The sequence below is a fragment of the Triticum aestivum genome, chromosome 5A (genome assembly GCF_018294505.1).
Source record: "Triticum aestivum cultivar Chinese Spring chromosome 5A, IWGSC CS RefSeq v2.1, whole genome shotgun sequence".
In the NCBI taxonomy this organism is placed as follows: Eukaryota; Viridiplantae; Streptophyta; class Magnoliopsida; order Poales; family Poaceae; genus Triticum; species Triticum aestivum.
The window spans coordinates 618,538,590-618,556,569 of record NC_057806.1 but is presented as its reverse complement, the minus strand read 5'-3'; the positions used below and the strand labels follow the sequence as shown (position 1 = coordinate 618,556,569).

General features: G+C 47.9%; 1 pseudogene; it reads right to left on the bottom strand.

The window, feature by feature from the left end:
- Positions 1-748: 748 nt before the first annotated feature.
- On the bottom strand, positions 749-3,702 carry LOC123101643 (uncharacterized; annotated as a pseudogene).
- Positions 3,703-17,980: the final 14,278 nt, after the last annotated feature.

Here is a 17,980-nt window from a genome sequence, read left to right as displayed (position 1 = left end):
AAGAGCACAAAATACAAAATTAAAAAGAGAACAAAGGCAAGATTTGTTCAACTTCAGAGGCTGTAGACTGTTTGCAAAGGGAAAATTACAATGAAGAAATAGTATGAATTATTTCATGGCCTTGTTAGAGCTACATTAAGAGGTACAGAACTACTTTTAGATTAAATTAAATTGTAATAAACACAAAAGCAAGAAGAATCTGATGTGACACGCAAGATGCAACTTGATGGGCCGAAGATGGATGGACCAGTCAGGTCACCTGGTGGCCGGTGAGATACCACAAGATCTCTGTATTTATAATCAGACGATTTCTAGTGGCTGGATGGATGAACAGACGATTTCTAGTACTACTATAGATAAACAAGGAAACTTGCTAGAAACATCATCGTTGTTTCTTTATTGCCAAACAAGTTCAGTGTCGTTGGCTACAGTGATTTGCATATGACCGCGTTCACAATTCAGAGCAAAGGTTGCATAACAGACCAAACCAAGATGAACTAACAAACCTAACGATTTCCATGGTAAAAACAAATGGTTCAAAACACAACGCCACTTGACTTGACTCCATCATGTAACTACTAGGACAATCTAATAAGTACTCGACGACAAGCCAGCCAACAACAATTAAAAGTAGCTATGAATTGTCACACAGCTCTGAATCTTGATCCCCCCATAACTACATCATGCTCTAAATCTTGAGTTCTTGACATGTAGCACAAAGAAGAAGGGGATGCAGAAGATTGTTACCTTAGATACGTTGAGTCAACTCTTCCATTTCACTCCAAAGAAACACCGCTGTACTCTCTTCATCTTCAGTGGCAGAATTAAGAAATATCTCACGGTTCTCAGCACTTTTGAACACTTTGTAGGCAGTGGCTCTTTCATCGCGGTGGATGCTTTCCATCTTGTGCAAAACAGTAATGCACTTGCTAATGGAGAATTCTTGGGCATTTTTTGCCCTGGCCAATAGAGCAGACTCCTCCTCCGCTTGCTTCCATTTGATCTCCACATATTGTGCCATCACTTCCACCATAGGATCATCACGCTTCTTACCCTTCCTTGATTACTTCACATGCTTGTTATTTGAAGCAGCAACACCACCTCTTTGTGTAGCATCTCTTGAACCATCACTTGGGGCATCACCTCTTGGACCATCACCTCTTGGACCATCACTTGGGCCAGCATCTCTGGGACCATCACTTGGGGCAGTATCTCTTGGACCATCACTTGGGGCGGCATCTCTTGGATCATCATACATGCGTAAATCATCATTGTATTGATTCAGGTCAAAAGAGAAGGCGGTCTTCTCTCTTTCAACTTCGGGATCACCATCACTCACTTGTGTAACCTCAGTTGATGTGAAATTGAAGTTACCTTCTGCTATGTGCCCTACACAAACTCCCAAGTTATCATTAAAGGCCACACAACAATGAAAATTCATTATAAAGGTCAAGAAAAAGAGAGGAAATGAAAATCCATTCAACTTAGTAACTCACCATCATATAGATCACCAAGCTTATCGTAGAGGGGAAAGGGCTTATTCTGGAACTTAGCTATTTCTGGCCACGTCTCTATATATAAAAGAAATGATTTATCAAACTTAGATTGCTCGAAAACAAGATTGATTACAAAATAATGGAATACAAGTCATCAAGTTTTGCAAAGAAAAAATGCACTACACTAGAACTTACAGTCATCAAGTTTTGCCAAAGATGCGCGTCAGCATCTATCATGTGTGTATGATAGTTCCAGCTGACACGCTCTGTTTGCGAGCATCCTTAATAAGTTGGTATTGAGCTTTCAAGTCTTTCTTCTTTTCCTGAATCTATATCTTTGTAAAATTAGTGTGGCCATATCTTTCATGAAAAATCAGCCATCCTATTCCATGCTTCAATTGACCAACCATTCTGTCCCCTTTGGTACGGAGTGTTGTGCTCCTGAAGTATCTCAACCAAGCCCTTTTCGAAAGCTGGGTTCCATTGAGCTCTTGGCTTTTTAACTACACCAACACAAATTTACATCGTTCAAACTTAATGCTCAACATGATAAGAGGAGTTGCTATCATTCAATTTGAAAATAAATAGTGATAAACTTTAGGAGGACTAGTGAAAACTTCCAACAACATGATAAGAGTGAGTTATTCATTATCTATAGTAGAGTGAGTTGTGTGACCTACATCTGCTACTTTATTCTCTAATTTATACTCTACTAGTGATTGTGTCATACCATTGATGAAGCATAATAAGTGAGCAGTACTTCTTTTGGGAAAACTGTGAGCTAAATAATACTCTAGTAGTCTATATACTCCTGTTATAGACTTGTTTCTGCTATAATGCACCACTACATGTAGTATTGAAAGCTATCATTCACCAAACATAACAGCAAGCATAGAACTTAATTGGCAAGATCTGAGAAATGGAGATTAAGTAGACCAAATACCTCTTGGAGGTGTCCTTTTAATTTTGGGTGATGGCTTATTGGCACCGTGTGAAGCTTTTTTCCCACTTGCTTTCATGAGATTGTACTTTGGGGACCCCTTTGGATACATATCTGCATTTCAACACACACTCATTATTAGATGATGAAGACAAGAGAAGTTAATTAATTAGTATATGTATATATATCATAAAAACACACACCATCGTGTTGGCTATTCAGGATGGTATGCTTCCCACATTTGCATTGCGATTTCATCCCTTAGAGTGTCCCTAAGTCGTTGTTCCCATAGTTATTCTCGTCGCCATTCGGGAGATCAACAAAAGCATTTGGTGCTATGTTATCGGGCTGGTTGTCAAGCCAAGTCTCATCACCATCCTCCATTTTGATGATATTGTGAAGAACTGCGGCAGCTGCGGGAAGTTTCACTTGGTTCTCGATTGAATGCAGTGTGCTGACATGAAGAATTGGGAAGCGCTTTTTAAGAATTCCTAGGGACCTTTCCACATGGTTCCCTAGAACAGCATGCCGATTATTGAACAATTCCTTGTGGTTTTGTGGCCGAGGATGTCTATGACCAAATTCCTTCAAATGATACCGGACACCCTGATAAGGTGCGAGAAATGACTGAGTGTTTGCATAACCCCCGTCAACTAGGTAAAACTTTCCCTCAGGTACTTTAAATCCCTTGCTCATTGCAGAATGAAGAACCCTCGCATCCGTAGCTGAACCCTCCTAGCCACATGATATGAAAGTGAATTTTAAATCGAAGTCGCATGCAACCATAATATTATGACTCAAGGTACCCTTCCTATTCCGAAATGGAGCTGCAATCCCAGGTGTTGCGGTTATAGGAACATGTGACCCATCAATGGCTCTTAAATAGTTTTGGAAGCAAATATTGCAGGTCAATAAAGAACTATTTAGTTAGATAAGAAAAGGAATTGTGGAAGCGTTAAAAATGGAAACCTGGAAGTAAGGATAAAATCTTGTGTCGGTGGAGATTTTTGGATGTGGCTCATCAATGTTCGGAGGCTTCAGAAATCGACTAGCTAAGACAGGGACGATGTTGAAGAACTCATTGATGTACTCATGAAATATTTGTCCACTATGCTGAAATTCTAGTTGGAGATCTTCATAAGACGCGTTGTGAGACACCATGTACAGGAAAAAGGCTAACTTCTCCTCCACCTTAATTCTTGTATCAGATATCAAATTTTCTCTTCTAAGATAAGATGCCAAAGCCCGAAAGATACGTGGCTCCATCCTATAAGCTACGAGGCAATTCTTAACATGCCCTCTAAGGATATCGTCAACACGCTTCTTGCCATATATGATAGAGCTATGTCGCTATTTTCTCTCGACTGGTCCTCTATTACGCATTCGATGCAATACAGGCAGAATAAAGGACATCATATCTTCATCATCCTCACTTCTCCTCTTCCTAATTCTATGATAATTTCGGAGTTCATCTTGGCACTAAAACTAGAGTAAACAAGCAACAAATAAGAACTCTATTCATAAGACATACATAATGATCTAGAATATTATATCATCAGTGTGCCAAGATGTGCAATGACCAAGAGCTATCAAGTATGATATACTACTTCGGCAAATAAACAAGCTCAAGATGCCAAGAAGCTTATGTAGCTTACCGAAGTTTGGCGTGGCAATAGGTTCCCAAGAAGGAGGTAACTCGTCCACCCCAACAAGGATCCAAGCGGCATGCTGTGAAAATAAGAGTCAAACACATTTCATCATAAGTATTATAAGTACCAGAATTTCATCATTATTTTAATCTGGCGACACACACATTTGAATAGAAACATCGTAGGATGGTTCGTTCCAATACATGCAGAAGATGGAAAATTAGAATCAAGACCAAAATCAAAGAGACTTTTCCCTTGAATAAACAACAGCAATCAGATATAAACTACATTCATTTCATTAGGTCAATTCACTGGTGTCGGTGTCAAAACCGGCGGATCTCAGGTAGGGGGTCCCGAACTATGCGTCTAGGATGGATGGTAACAGGACGTAAGGGACACGAAGTTTTACCCAGGTTCGGGCCCTCTCGATGGAGGTAAAACCCTACGTCCTGCTTGATTAATATTGATGATATGGGTAGTACAAGAGTAGATCTACCACGAGATCAGAGAGGCTAAACCCTAGAAGCTAGCCTATGGTATGATTGTTGTTGTGTATGTTGTCCTACGGACTAAAACCCTCTGGTTTATATAGACACCAGAGAGGGTTAGGGTTACACAAAGTCGGTTACAATGGTAGGAGATTTGCATACCCGTATCACCAAGCTTGCCGTCCACGCCAAGGAAAGTCCCTCCCGAACACGGGACGAAGTCTTCAATCTCGTATCTTCATAGTCCAGGAGTCCGGCTGAAGGTATAGTCCGGCCATCCGGACACCCCCTAATCTAGGACGCCCTCGGTAGCCCCTGAACCAGGCTTCAATGACGACGAGTCCGGTGCGCAGATTGTCTTCGGCGTTGCAAGGCGGGTTCCTCCTCCAAGTACTTCATAGAAGATTTTGAACACAAAGATAGTGTCCGGCTCTGCAAAATAAGTTTCCACATATTGCCGTAGAGAGAATAATATTTACACAAATATAATCTGCTGATGTATTCCGTAATGTGACACACCACGGCCAAGCCTTTATCCGAGTCGTTTCATTATCCCACCTCAGCGCGTCATGCGAGGCGGTTTCCCTGGCACGTCTTGTTAAAGCAGAGATCGTGTCCCCTTATTCCGGGATTCTCATCAATACGGGTGTGGGTAACCCAACCGCACCATTGATTATGGCACTTGGAGATAAGCGAGTTTTACCAGGCTGGTGGGGACATGTAGTTGCGTCCACCCATATAAGGGGATAAGGATCCCCCTTTTCACCTACGCCTTCTTCCTCCTTCGCCTATCCATTCTTGCGCACTCAAGCTCCAGCGCCCAAGTACGCACTCCCCACCTCAACCTTCTCCAGCCATGTCCGGAGCAGGAGGCAAGTGGATGGTCTCCTCTGTCACGGAGGGACACATCAAAAAGCTGAGGAAGGCCGGATACCTGTCTAACGACATCGCGTACCGGCCTCCCGAAAAGGGGCAGCTCATCCCCACCCCTAGGCCCCATGAGAGGGTGGTGTTCCTCCCCTATTTCCTCCGCGGACTGGGCTTCCCTCTCCACCCATTTGTCCGGGGGCTCATGTTCTACTACGGCCTGGATTTCTACGATCTGGCCCCGAACTTTGTCCTCAACATCTCGGCGTTTATCATCGTGTGCGAGGCTTTCCTCCGCATCCGCCCCCGTTTTGGCCTATCGCTCAAGACTTTCAATGTCAAGCTGAAGGTGGTGCGCGGCAACCAGGCGGAGTGCGGAGGCACCATGGTGGGCAAGATGGCCAACGTCCAATGGCTCGAGGGCTCCTTTGTGGAGACCCTGAAGGGGTGGCAATCAGGGTGGTTTTACATCACCCAGCCGTGCGACGCCGAATGGGTCGCACCCCCCGAGTTTCGATCCGGACCCCCTACGCGTCTCACCTCCTGGAAGGAGACGGGCCTGTCGTGGGGTAAAAAAGGAGAGCTGATAGGACTCCAAACATGCATCCAAACCCTGGTGGACAAGAAGCTCAAACTTGTCAATGTAGTCCAGGTTATTCTCATCCGCTTGATCCTCCCGTGTCAACAACGGGCTTTCAACCTGTGGGAGTTCGACCCGGCGCGGCACCAAACTCTGAGTAGGCTCTTCGACACGACGTACGAAGATGCCTAGAAGGTGCTTTTCAAGGGCACCGAGGCTCCCGCATCCGCTACCGAGGATCGCGGATTCAGTGCGCAGCGTCACACTCTCGCGGTAAGCTGTTTTTTCCTTTTACAGGGTATCAGTTTTTCATAGTTTGACTCCATGCGGGATCTAAGCTCCCTTACCTTTGACAGGATTGGCAGGTGACGTCCGGACAGATCAACTGTCCGGCTCCTTTGCCCGAAGGCCCAGCGGACGCTCACTTGGCGAAGCTGCTGGTTCAGGCACCCTATGTGGTGCCGGAGAATAAGGCCGCGAAAAAGGCCACGGGGACTCGAAAGAGTGCCCGGCGCCAGGAGGTGTCGGATCCGTCATCCGACGGTTCTGAGGCGCATTCCTCCCGTGAAGACGAGGAGGAAGAAGAAGAGACCTCTGCCCCCTCCAGCGGGAGGAGAGAAGAAAAGGAAGGCCGCCCTCTCTGGGGAGGCCGGAGGGTCCAAGAAGGGGAAAACCCTTCCTCCGGACTACTCCACCGACGCCGACGACGGCGGAGAGGAGTGGCTGCCCAGGGCCAAGCCCCTGGCAAAATCGTAAGTATCCGGATACCAGAGTAATTCATAGTATTCGTTTATTGCACAGCTTTCCCTTATGTCGAATATGTTTATGCAGCCCACCCAAAGACCGGCTCGACGCGTCGTCGAGCGGCTCACTGGACTCGTCGGATGTGAACTCGCTTCTGACGGCTTCCTCCCCGCGCCCTACGGACGACACCGAAGTATTGCCCCAACAGGTTCCAAGCCGGGAGGATGTGGTCCTGGAGACGCCGCAAGGCGACCTCCCGGACTCCAGGAGTAAAGGGGATGAAACCCCCCAGGGCTCCAAGTCCGGCTCTAGGCCGGACATCGCTCTGGAACCTTCAAAGGTTCCAGAGTCCAGCGGGGGATCTCCTTCCAAGAGGAGCAAGCCCACCGTGCCGGTGACCCCCGTCCAACCGGAGGTGCCGGACAATCTATTGGAGGCGCTCCAAGGCGCCTCCATCGACGAGGAGCACCACACCATTATGAGTGCGGTGGTCCAGAGGGTTCAGTCCGCCAAGAGCGGACTGACTGAAGCTTGTACTAGCCTTTTAACAGGCTTTGAGGTAAGTAAAGAATGTGTAAATAATATTACCGCATATACAGTAGCCCCTGATGCTCTGTTTTGCGTTCGGGAAGAAAAGCCGAATAGAGGATCAAATAAAATTCGCATGAGTCTAACAAAAATGAGTCAATTTGCGTATGCAGGCTTCTCTGCTTGCGTCCGCCGCACTGACTGCGGAAGTGGACACGCTAAAGCAGAACCTCGAGAAGTCCGAGCAAGATCTCGGGCATGCCAAGAAGCAGCTCGAGGACAATGAAGGTAAGAAATACCTTGTTTTTAAATATATATAAAAAGGTGCAATTACAAAAAATAACAGGATTACCGTGGCTATTGTAGGGGCCACGTCTGAGGTGGCGACCCTTAAGCAAGCGCTGGTCGAGGCCGAGAAGAGGGCGGCCACAAAGCGCACCGAGCGGGAGAAGTATGAGGCTGAGGTTGGCAAGGTACGGCAAGACCTCTAGGCTCTCATGGAAAAACATGAGAGTTTGGAGCTTGACTCAAAGACGCGAGCGTCCGAGCTCGCGGTGGCTATTGAAAATGCCAAGTCTGCCAAGGCCGAATCCCAGAAGACCCTCCAGGAGTTGGATGAGGTGAAGAAGATAGCGGCGAGTAAGGCATTCTTTATGCAAAGCAAACACATAAACGTGAGTTACTTGTTACTTACCCGAATCCGGAGCTCTCCAGGAGCGTTCGCAGATCTTCCCCGGAGTGTGTCCCATGCTGCCGCATTCTACCGAGCCGAGGAGGGCAGCTCGACAGAGAAGGTGTTCTGGTCTCAGTATGCTAAGGCCGGACACCCCGTGTCCCTGAGCGACCAGCTGAAGCAACTGGTCGAGCTCCATAAGGCGGCCGAACAAGCCATGAAGGGCCTTATAGTTCGGCTGTGGCCTGGAGGGGCTCTGCCTAGGAGCTATTTCGGGCTGGTGCGGCGGCTGGTGGAGGCCTGTCCAAGGCTCGAAGTCATCAAGCGCTCTGTTTGCATTGAAGGTGCCCGTAGGGCCCTTGCCCGTGCTAAGGTGCACTGGGGCAAGTTGGATGCTGAGAAGCTTGTGAAGGACGGGCCACCGCCGGGGAAAGAGCATCGCAAGCCCGAGAATTACTATAAGGATGTTCTGAAGGGTGCCTGCCTTGTGGCGGATGAATGTTCTAGGGATGTAATTTTTGAGTGAAACTTGCTCGTTTTGTCCTGTGCGCTGAAAACTTGTTCATATGCGCTAAGCAATGCTGTTGGAATTTAAAATATTACATTCTGTGCGGCTGTTTATCAATTCTGAGAGATGGCGAGTCGTCGGCTTCTGCCCCCGTGCCGCTAGTGCTGGGGTGTTCGGGGATAAACCTGAGCGCTCTTTTTCTCATGTTTGGGTCCTTCGAGGGAGGTGCTCAGCCCAACATACAAGGCAATCAGACTATAATGCGTGAACACTCTCACTTAGCCATAGAATTCTATAATTTTAAATTTTGGCGAAGCCCCTAGTATTCGGAAGACCGAGTTCGGGTCGCTATCCACGCCTTGGCTGGACAGAGCCGGCTCCTCGCCCTAAGCGGCATAAGTCTTTAGGGACTAAAAAAACCTCTCGAACAGCGACCAGCTCTGGCTTCATCATGACAGTCAGTTTTAGCTTTCTCCACAGAGGTGCTCGACCCAGCTCAACTGGGGCACAATCGCAGTGGTTCTCCTAGTGCTACCTTAGCCGATATAACGAAACGTAAGGCACCAAAACATAGGAGCCGGGCAAACCCAACTATTGACCCAAGACATGATTCGGAGCCGATGCATATAATGCTATAAGTTCGGGGTGTCGCACTTGTTAAAGTGTTCGGACTTCTCACACCATATTGAGGGGTACTAAAGCCCCTAGCGTATTTTGGCCGTACCAACGTGTACGGGTGCAACATGTCGTTAAGGAACATATAAAGGAAAAAGGTAATGCAAAAATAGACGAAAGCTATGCATTGTTTAGTAAAAAGGGCTGCGATCAAAGCAGAACGATACAAATAATGCGATAGGTGAAAGGTTGGACTAGTTAACATGTCCGTTCCAGGGGCAAGCTGCAAAATAGTATGCGGAACAGGTATACTGCTCGTGATAGAGACCACCTAGGAGTTTAGTAATGCGGTGTGGCTTGTCTGCTTCCCTGGTTCTTGCATCGTTTGTGCAGCAATTGAACTGCTGAATAGCCCTTCCGAAGGATGGAGTCCTGAAAGTAAGAGAAAATTAAAAAATCGGCAGCCCCTGGTATGGTTTAAGCCGTGTTTCGGGCGTGCCATGATGGTGCCCCTCCCCCTGTACCCATCTCTAGAGTGTAGTTATGTACGCGAAGTAGTGGCGTCGCCTTTTTGCGAGGGTTGGGGTTGGGGCCGCATTGCTACGCCTGCTCGAATCGTGCCAGGCGGTCTTGTTGTAGGTTACTCTGGGTGCGCTTGACGGTGTCCGGTCGTTTAGTGGCCCGACTGGAGAACTGCCTGGAGAGGCTGCTTTGTACTTCCGCTGCAAGGGCCACCATGTGCTCCTCCGTTCGGAGGGAGTGTTCAGTGTTTCCATTGACCGTAATTACTCCTCGAGGGACTGGCATCTTGAGCTTAAGGTATGCGTAGTGTGGTACCGCATTGAACTTGGCGAATGCGGTTCGCCCGAGCAGTGCGTGATAACCAGTGCGGAACGGGACTATGTCGAAGATTAACTCCTCGCTTCGGAAATTATCCGGAGATTCGAAGACCACTTCAAGTGTGACTGAGCCTGTACAGTTGGCCTCTACACCTGGTATTATGCCTTTAAAGGTTGTTTTGGTGGGCGTAATCCTCGAGGGATCTATGCCCATTTTCCGCACTGTATCCTGGTAAAGCAGGTTCAGGCTGCTGCCGCCGTCCATAAGGACTCTAGTGAGATGAAATCCGTCAATAATTGGGTCTAGAACCAATGCGGCGAATCTGCCATGACGGATGCTAGTGGGATGGTCCCTTCGATCAAAGGTGATCGGGCAGGAGGACCATGGGTTGAACTTTGGGGCGACTGGCTCTACCGCGTATACGTCCCTTAATGCGCGCTTCCGCTCCCTTTTGGGGACGTGGGTTGCGTATATCATGTTCACCGTCCGCACTTGTGGGGGAAAACCCTTCTGTCCACTATTGTTCGGCGGCCGGGGCTCCTCGTCGTCATCGCTATGCAGCCCCTTGTCTTCATTTTCGGCGTTTAACTTGCCTGCCTGCTTGAACACCCAACAATCCCTGTTGGTGTGATTGGCCGGCTTTTCGGGGGTGCCATGTATCTGGCACAAGCGGTCGAGTATTCGGTCCAAACTGGACGGGCCCCTAGGATTCCTTTTGAATGGCTTTTTCCGCTGACCGGATTTAGAGCCTCTGAATCCGGCATTAACTGCTGTATCCTCAGCATTGTCGCCGTTAATGCGGCGCTTCTGCTTGTTGCGACGCGACCTGCCACTACTGTCCCTGGTGTCCGAATTACCAGGGTTCTTGGTCATATTGTTGCTACGAGCAAGCCAGCTGTCTTCTCCCGCGCAAAAGCGGGTCATGAGTGTCGTGAGTGCTGCCATAGATTTCGGCTTTTCCTGTCCAAGGTGCCGGGCCAGCCACTCGTCACGGATATTGTGCTTGAAGGCTGCTAGGGCCTCAGCGTCCGGACAGTCGACTATTTGATTTTTCTTTGTTAGGAACCGTGTCCAGAATTGCCTGGCCGATTCCTCTGGCTGCTGAATTACGTGACTTAGGTCATCGGCGTCTGGGGGTCGCACATAAGTGCCCTGGAAATTGTCGAGGAATGCGGCTTCCAGGTCCTCCCAACAACTGATTGATCCTGTTGGCAAGCTGTTAAGCCAATGCCGAGCTGGTCCTTTAAGCTTGAGTGGGAGGTATTTGATGGCGTGGAAATCATCGCCGCGGGCCATGTGGATATGAAGGAGATAATCCTCGATCCATACCGCAGGATCTGTTGTGCCATCATATGATTCGATGTTTACGGGTTTGAAACCCTCGGGGATTTGATGATCCTTTATTTCGTCTGTGAAGCATAGTGGGTGTGCAGTGCCTCTGTACTGGGCTATATCACGACGTAGCTCCAATGAGCTTTGTCTACTGTGTTCGGCCCTGCCGAATTTGTGGCCGGCGCGACGGTTATCGTCTCGAGCCGTGGGGCGCCCACGCGATCCGTAGATTGATCTTGTTTGCCTTGTCTTGTCCTCCAACATATCTCATAAGTCCGGCGCATATTCCCGTGCCTTGGTACGGGGTGCGGCTTGAGTGGAGGGCCGAGAGGCCTCTCTGTCGCGGCCACGAGGTGGCCGGTCGGCCGCATCAAGTGCTTCCTCCTCTAATCGTGGTAGCAACCTGCGCTTTGGGTAGCTCTTGGAGGGGCGTTCAAGTTTATGCTCTTCGGCCGTAAGGACTTCAGTCCATCTGTCGACTAGCAAATCTTGATCAGCTCTAAGCTGTTGCCGTTTTTTCTTGAGGCTTCTTGCCGTGGCCATAAGCCTGCATTGAAAACGCTCTTGCTCGACGGGATCCTCTGGCACGACGAATTCGTCATCGTCGAGGCTTGCCTCGTCTTCGGAGAGAGGCATATATTTATCGTCCTCGACCTCTCCGTCCGCCGTTCTCTCATGAGGGCTGGTTTCTCCATCCTCCTATGTTAAATCTTGCTGGAGGGGGTTTCTTCGGCGCTTTCCGGAGTATTATTATCTCCCGTGCTGGAATCACCGTATTTGTTTTGGCGGGATTTTGAGCGGTGCCGCTGACGCCGGCGCTTAGGCTGTTTCTTGGAGGGGTCATACTCTGTTGTTCCATCGCCATCTCCTTATTTTGGGGTGTCCACCATGTATATGTCGTATGACGAGGTGGCTTTCCAAGGCCTGATAGGCGCTGGTTCTTCATCGTCTCCTTTATCAGCGTCCATACCGTTGATGTCTTCGGAGTCGAAGTCGAGCATGTCGGTTAAGTCGTCAACAGTGGCTACAAAGTGGGTGGTGGGTGGGCTTTGAATTTCTTCATCGTCCGAACCCCAACCTTGCTGACCGTAGTCCGACCAGGGCTCTCCTGATAAAGAGAGAGACTTCAGTGTCTTCAGAATATCGCCGAAAGGCGAGTGCTGAAAGATGTCCGCGGCAGTAAACTCCATGATCGGCGCCCAATCGGATTCGATCGGCAGGGGCGCGGAGGGTTCGGAGTCCGGAGAGGAGTCCGGCTCCTTGGAGTCACGAGTCTCACAGAGTACGGGGCTAGTGTTCGGCTCAATCGCCATTGGGATCGCAACCCCCGAGGTGGCGTCCAACCACCCATCCTCGATCGGCGCAGTTGGCTCCGAATTAAGGGTTGAAGCCGATGCGAGTGCGGCCTCCAGGACACTGTTCGGCGGCAGAGCTAGATGATGCTCGTCGTGACAGTGCGGCGCGCTCGGCAGTGGCTCGAATCTATTGAAGATCAAGTCCCCGCGGATGTCAGCCATGTAGTTTAAACTTCCAAATCTGACCTGATGGCCAGGGGCATAGCTTTCGATCTGCTCCAGATGGCCAAGTGAATTGGCCCGCAGTGCGTAGCCGCCGAAGACGAAGATCTGTCCAGGGAGGAAGGTCTCACCCTGGACTGCATCGCCATTGATGATCGTGGGAGACATCAAGCCTGATGGCGACGACATAGAGGAAGTCTCAATGAAAGCACCAATGTCGGTGTCAAAACCGGCGGATCTCGGGTAGGGGGTCCCGAACTGTGCGTCTAGGCTAGATGGTAACAGGAGGTAAGGGACACGAAGTTTTACCCAGGTTCGGGCCCTCTCGATGGAGGTAAAACCCTACATCCTTCTTGATTAATATTGATGATATGGGTAGTACAAGAGTAGATCTACCACGAGATCAGAGAGGCTAAACCCTAGAAGCTAGCCTATGGTATGATTGTTGTTGTGTATGTTGTCCTACGGACTAAAACCCTCCGGTTTATATAGACACTGGAGAGGGTTAGGGTTACACAAAGTCGGTTACAATGATAGGAGATCAGCATATCTGTATCGCCAAGCTTGCCTTCCACGCCAAGGAAAGTCCCTCCCGGACACGGGACGAAGTCTTCAATCTCGTATCTTCATAGTCCAGGAGTCCGGCTAAAGGTATAGTCCGGCCATCCGGACACCCCCTAATCCAGGACTCCCTCAACTGGAAAGGGAAGTAACAGGTTTACGCTTGTTGAATCCTAATTATTCTACATAGATTTATAAACTCTGCAAAAATATATAGCCTAAACTCTAGCTTTTAGATATGGTTCCCTAGATTACAAGGATGTAGTAAATGAAAGAAATATTAAGATACAACAATGCTAGGAACAAAAGAGACACGTCCTATATGCAACTGAATGTTTGCTGCAAACATTTGTAGCCTAAACTGAATGCTAGTTCTTTTATGGGCCGCACCGCTCATTCCATTCCTAGGCTTTGATTACATGGGCTGAGAAGTTTGTTGCTACGACACACCAAGATTACATGGGCTTCAATGGCATAGACACCTCCAAAGTCTCCAAGTAGATTAAAATCAAATATGAGCAGAAATTGCAGTCTTCTTAAAGCAGTGCACTAGCCAGTGAGTTCTAATTGCAGATGACCTCACACTACTAAGTGGTGACTGCGATCATGTACTTTTCTATAGAAACTCTTTCTTTCTTCATAAGAACAAATACTGTAAACCATCTTTTGTCTATCTGCATCCTATTTTGTACTAGTGTAGTTGTTATCATGGTACATCTGAGAGTAAGAATCGTTTACTAACAATTGCAAGAGTTGATAGTAAAGATTGGAAACAGGAAAAACAGATACGTGATACGTCTCCAACGTATCTAGAATTTTTTATTGTTCCATGCTATTATATTGTCAACGTTGGATGTTTTATATGCATTTATATGCTATTTCATATGATTTTTGGGACTAACCTATTAACCTAGAGCCCAGTGCCAGTTTTTGTTTTTTCCTTGTTTTAGAGTATCGGAGAAAAGGAAAATCAAACGGAGTCCAATTGACCTGAAACTTCACGGAACTTATTTTTGGAAGGAAAGCAACCCGGGAGACTTGGAGTCCATGTAAGGGAAGCAACAAGGAAGCCACGAGGCAGGAGGGCGCGCCCTCCACCCTCGTGGGCCCATCTTGGCTCACCTAACGTATCTCTCCCGCCTATATATCTCTCCATATACCCTAAAACGATCGAGGAGCACAATAGATCAGGAGTTCCGCCGCCAGAAGCCTCCGTAGCCACCGAAAGCCAATCTAGACCCGTTCCGGCACCCTGCCGGAGGGTGCAATCCCTCTCCGGTGGCCATATTCATCATCTTGGTGCTCTCCATCACGAGGAGGGAGTAGTTCTCCCGCGGGGCTGAGGGTATGTACCAGTAGCTATGTGTTTGATCTCTCTCCCTCTCGTGTTCTTGAGGTGATACGCTCTTGATGTATCGCGAGCTTTGCTATTATATTTGGATCCTATGATGTTTCTTCCCGCCTCTACTCTCTTGTAATGGATTGAGTTTCCCCTTTGAAGTTATCTTATTGGATTGAGTCTTTAAAGATTTGAGAACACTTGATGTATGTCTTGCCGTGCGTATATGTGGTGACAATGGGATATCACGTGATTCACTTGTTGTATGTTTTGGTGATCTACTTGCGGGTTCCGCCCATGAACCTATGCATAGGGGTTGGCACACGTTTTCGTCATGATTCTCCGGTAGAAACTTTGGGGCACTCTTTGAGGTTCTATGTGTTGGTTGAATAGATGAATCTGAGATTGTGTGATGCATATCATATAATCATACCCACGGATACTTGAGGTGACATTGGAGTATCTAGGTGACATTAGGGTTTTGGTTGATTTGTGTCTTAAGGTGTTATTCTAGTACGAACTCTAGGGCTGTTTGTGACACTTATAGGAATAGCCCAACAGATTGATTGGAAAGAATAACTTTGAGGTGGTTTCGTACCCTACCATGATCTCTTCGTTTGTTCTCCTCTATTAGTGACTTTGGAGTGACTCTTTGTTGCATGTTGAGGGATAGTTATGTGATCCAATTATGTTATTATTGTTGAGAGGACTTGCACTAGCGAAAGTATGAACCCTAGGCCTTGTTTCAACACATTGAAATACCGTTTGTGCTCACTTTTATCATTAGTTACCATGCTGTTTTTATATTTTCAGATTACAAAAACCTTTATCTACCATCCATATACCACTTGTATCACCATCTCTTCGCCGAACTAGTGCACCTATACAATTTACCATTGTATTGGGTGTGTTGGGTACACAAGAGACTCTTTGTTATTTGGTTGCAGGGTTGCTTGAGAGAGACCATCTTCATGCTACGCCTCCTACGGATTGATAAACCTTAGGTCATCCACTTGAGGGAAATTTGCTACTGTCCTACAAACCTCTGCACTTGTAGGCCTGTCGGTGTCAAAACCGGCGGATCTCGAGTAGGGGGTCCCGAACTGTGCGTCTAAGGTGGATGGTAACAGGAGGCGGGGGACACGATGTTTACCCAGGTTCGGGCCCTCTTGATGGAGGTAATACCCTACGTCCTGCTTGATTGATCTTGATGATATGAGTATTACAAGAGTTGATCTACCACGAGATCGTAGAGGCTAAACCCTAGATGCTAGCCTATGGTATGATTGTTTGTATCTCTATTGACTAGCCTGGCCCTGGTTTATATAATGCACCAGAGGCCTAGGATAACAAGAGTCCTAGCCGAATACGCCGGTGGGGGAGGAGTCCTTGTCTTGACCACCAAGTCTTGTGGAATCTTCCATGTATGCGGCAGGTGTCCAAATTGGCCCATGAGTATACGACCATGGGGGTCCTCGGCCCAATCTAACTGACCGGGAGACGACGTGGTGAGTACCCCCTAGTCCAGGACACCGTTAGTAGCCCCCTGAACCGGTCTTCAAGTTGGGGACACTCCTCGATTCTTCTGAATAGTTCTTCATCTTCGGTCGTCGGTCTTGAAAACTGGTTCAACAAATCTTCTTCGATCTTGAGGATCACCAACGTGCATCTGAACAGTTTATACGTCGGGTATCCGAGGAGCCCCTTTAAGTTTTTGGCCTTTATCAATGCCCTGTTATTTTTATGCCACACCTCGGGTTTGAAGTACTTCCCGGGCGGCAGCGTCCTCTTGCGTCTGAGCTCCAACGCCGGGCTATATTTGTGGTATCTTTTGCAGACGAGCACCAACGCTGGACCGCTTTCGAGCTCCAACGCCGGAATGTATCGAGCTCCAACGCCGGACTATGTCCAAGCTCCATCGTCGGACTGTATCTGAGCTCCAACGCCGGACTATATCCGAGGTGTCATGAATCACCTTGGTTAAAAAAAGTTGAAGGAGTTTAGCCGAGCTTAATGCCGGAAATGCCTTCTATGGAGCCAGCCACTAGCGCCCGAGCTTTATGTCGGACTGCTTCCGAGGTGGTGCACCACCCCCATTGTGGGCCGATTTTTTGTCTATATTTTTGATTGGTGCAATTTATTCTCTGCCGAGATATATAGCCAGTAGCCCTCAAGGTGTGTATCGGTCTAAAACCCGAGATGCACCTAAAGGATGACATAAGACCGCTGATCCCAGTAGCCGCTGAGACTCAGGTTGATTTGCAAAATCAGCCTTAGGATCAAGTCCTAGCTCGGCAGAATACTTCGGGACACACAAAGCGGCGTGCTCAGTCCTCGAGACTTAGGTTGGGTGCAGCCGACCAACCTGAGGATCAAAATCTCCTCGGAAAATGTATTGCACTTAAAATTTTATGCATTGGACAGGCAATGCAGTAGCCCCCGAGGCACTGGTCGGGTGGCAACACCAGATCAGGGGATCGATGTGCCCCTTTAATATTTGTAAATAATAAGCCCGAATCCCAGTAGCCCCCGAGCCTTAATGCGGGCATGGGTGACCAAATTAAGGATCGATATCCATAGTAAAGTCACAAATTATGTGTAATGACTCTATGTATCCAAGTACTTTACGTCATTAATGCTCGGATCCGCATTGTACAAAACTTTGATGACCAACCATCGGTTTCCACCTCCTCGGCCAGTAGCCGAGGAGTGTTTGTCCTACTTTATAAAGCCTTTATGAGGGCAAAGACTTATGACAAACAAGGCAATCTGGCCATACGGTTTTATAAACAAAGGTACACAGAGAGATATGTTATATTACTGTTTAACATAAGAAAGGTCTTCCAAAGAAAATAGTCCCGCTATCGGTTCCTTTCTTTGGGTTGTCATGCTAAGCATGATCATGAAACCTCAGCTCTAATGTAAGAGCAAAATATTGAGTTTGGGAGGCCAGTTACTAGCCCCGGTAGTGTTCGGCGACAGTCGAGGTCAAGCCGTAAACACTTCAGCCAATGTTATGAATGGCCCGTCATTTAACACAGTCATCGGATCACTGACCAGTTTACGCTTATTGTGACAGTCGGTTTTTGGCTTTCTCCACTAAGGTGCTTAACCATGTGAGCTGGAAGCACAATCGCAGTGGTTCTTCCTTTGCACACCTAGCCGAACAAAGCAGAACATAGGAGGCAAGCACAGGAGCCGGGCAACCCAACTATTGACCGAAGACACAGTTCAAAACCGATGCATATATAGCAATATTCGAGAATGTTTTTGCCGAATCTCTAAAGGTGTCCGGTGTTGCGC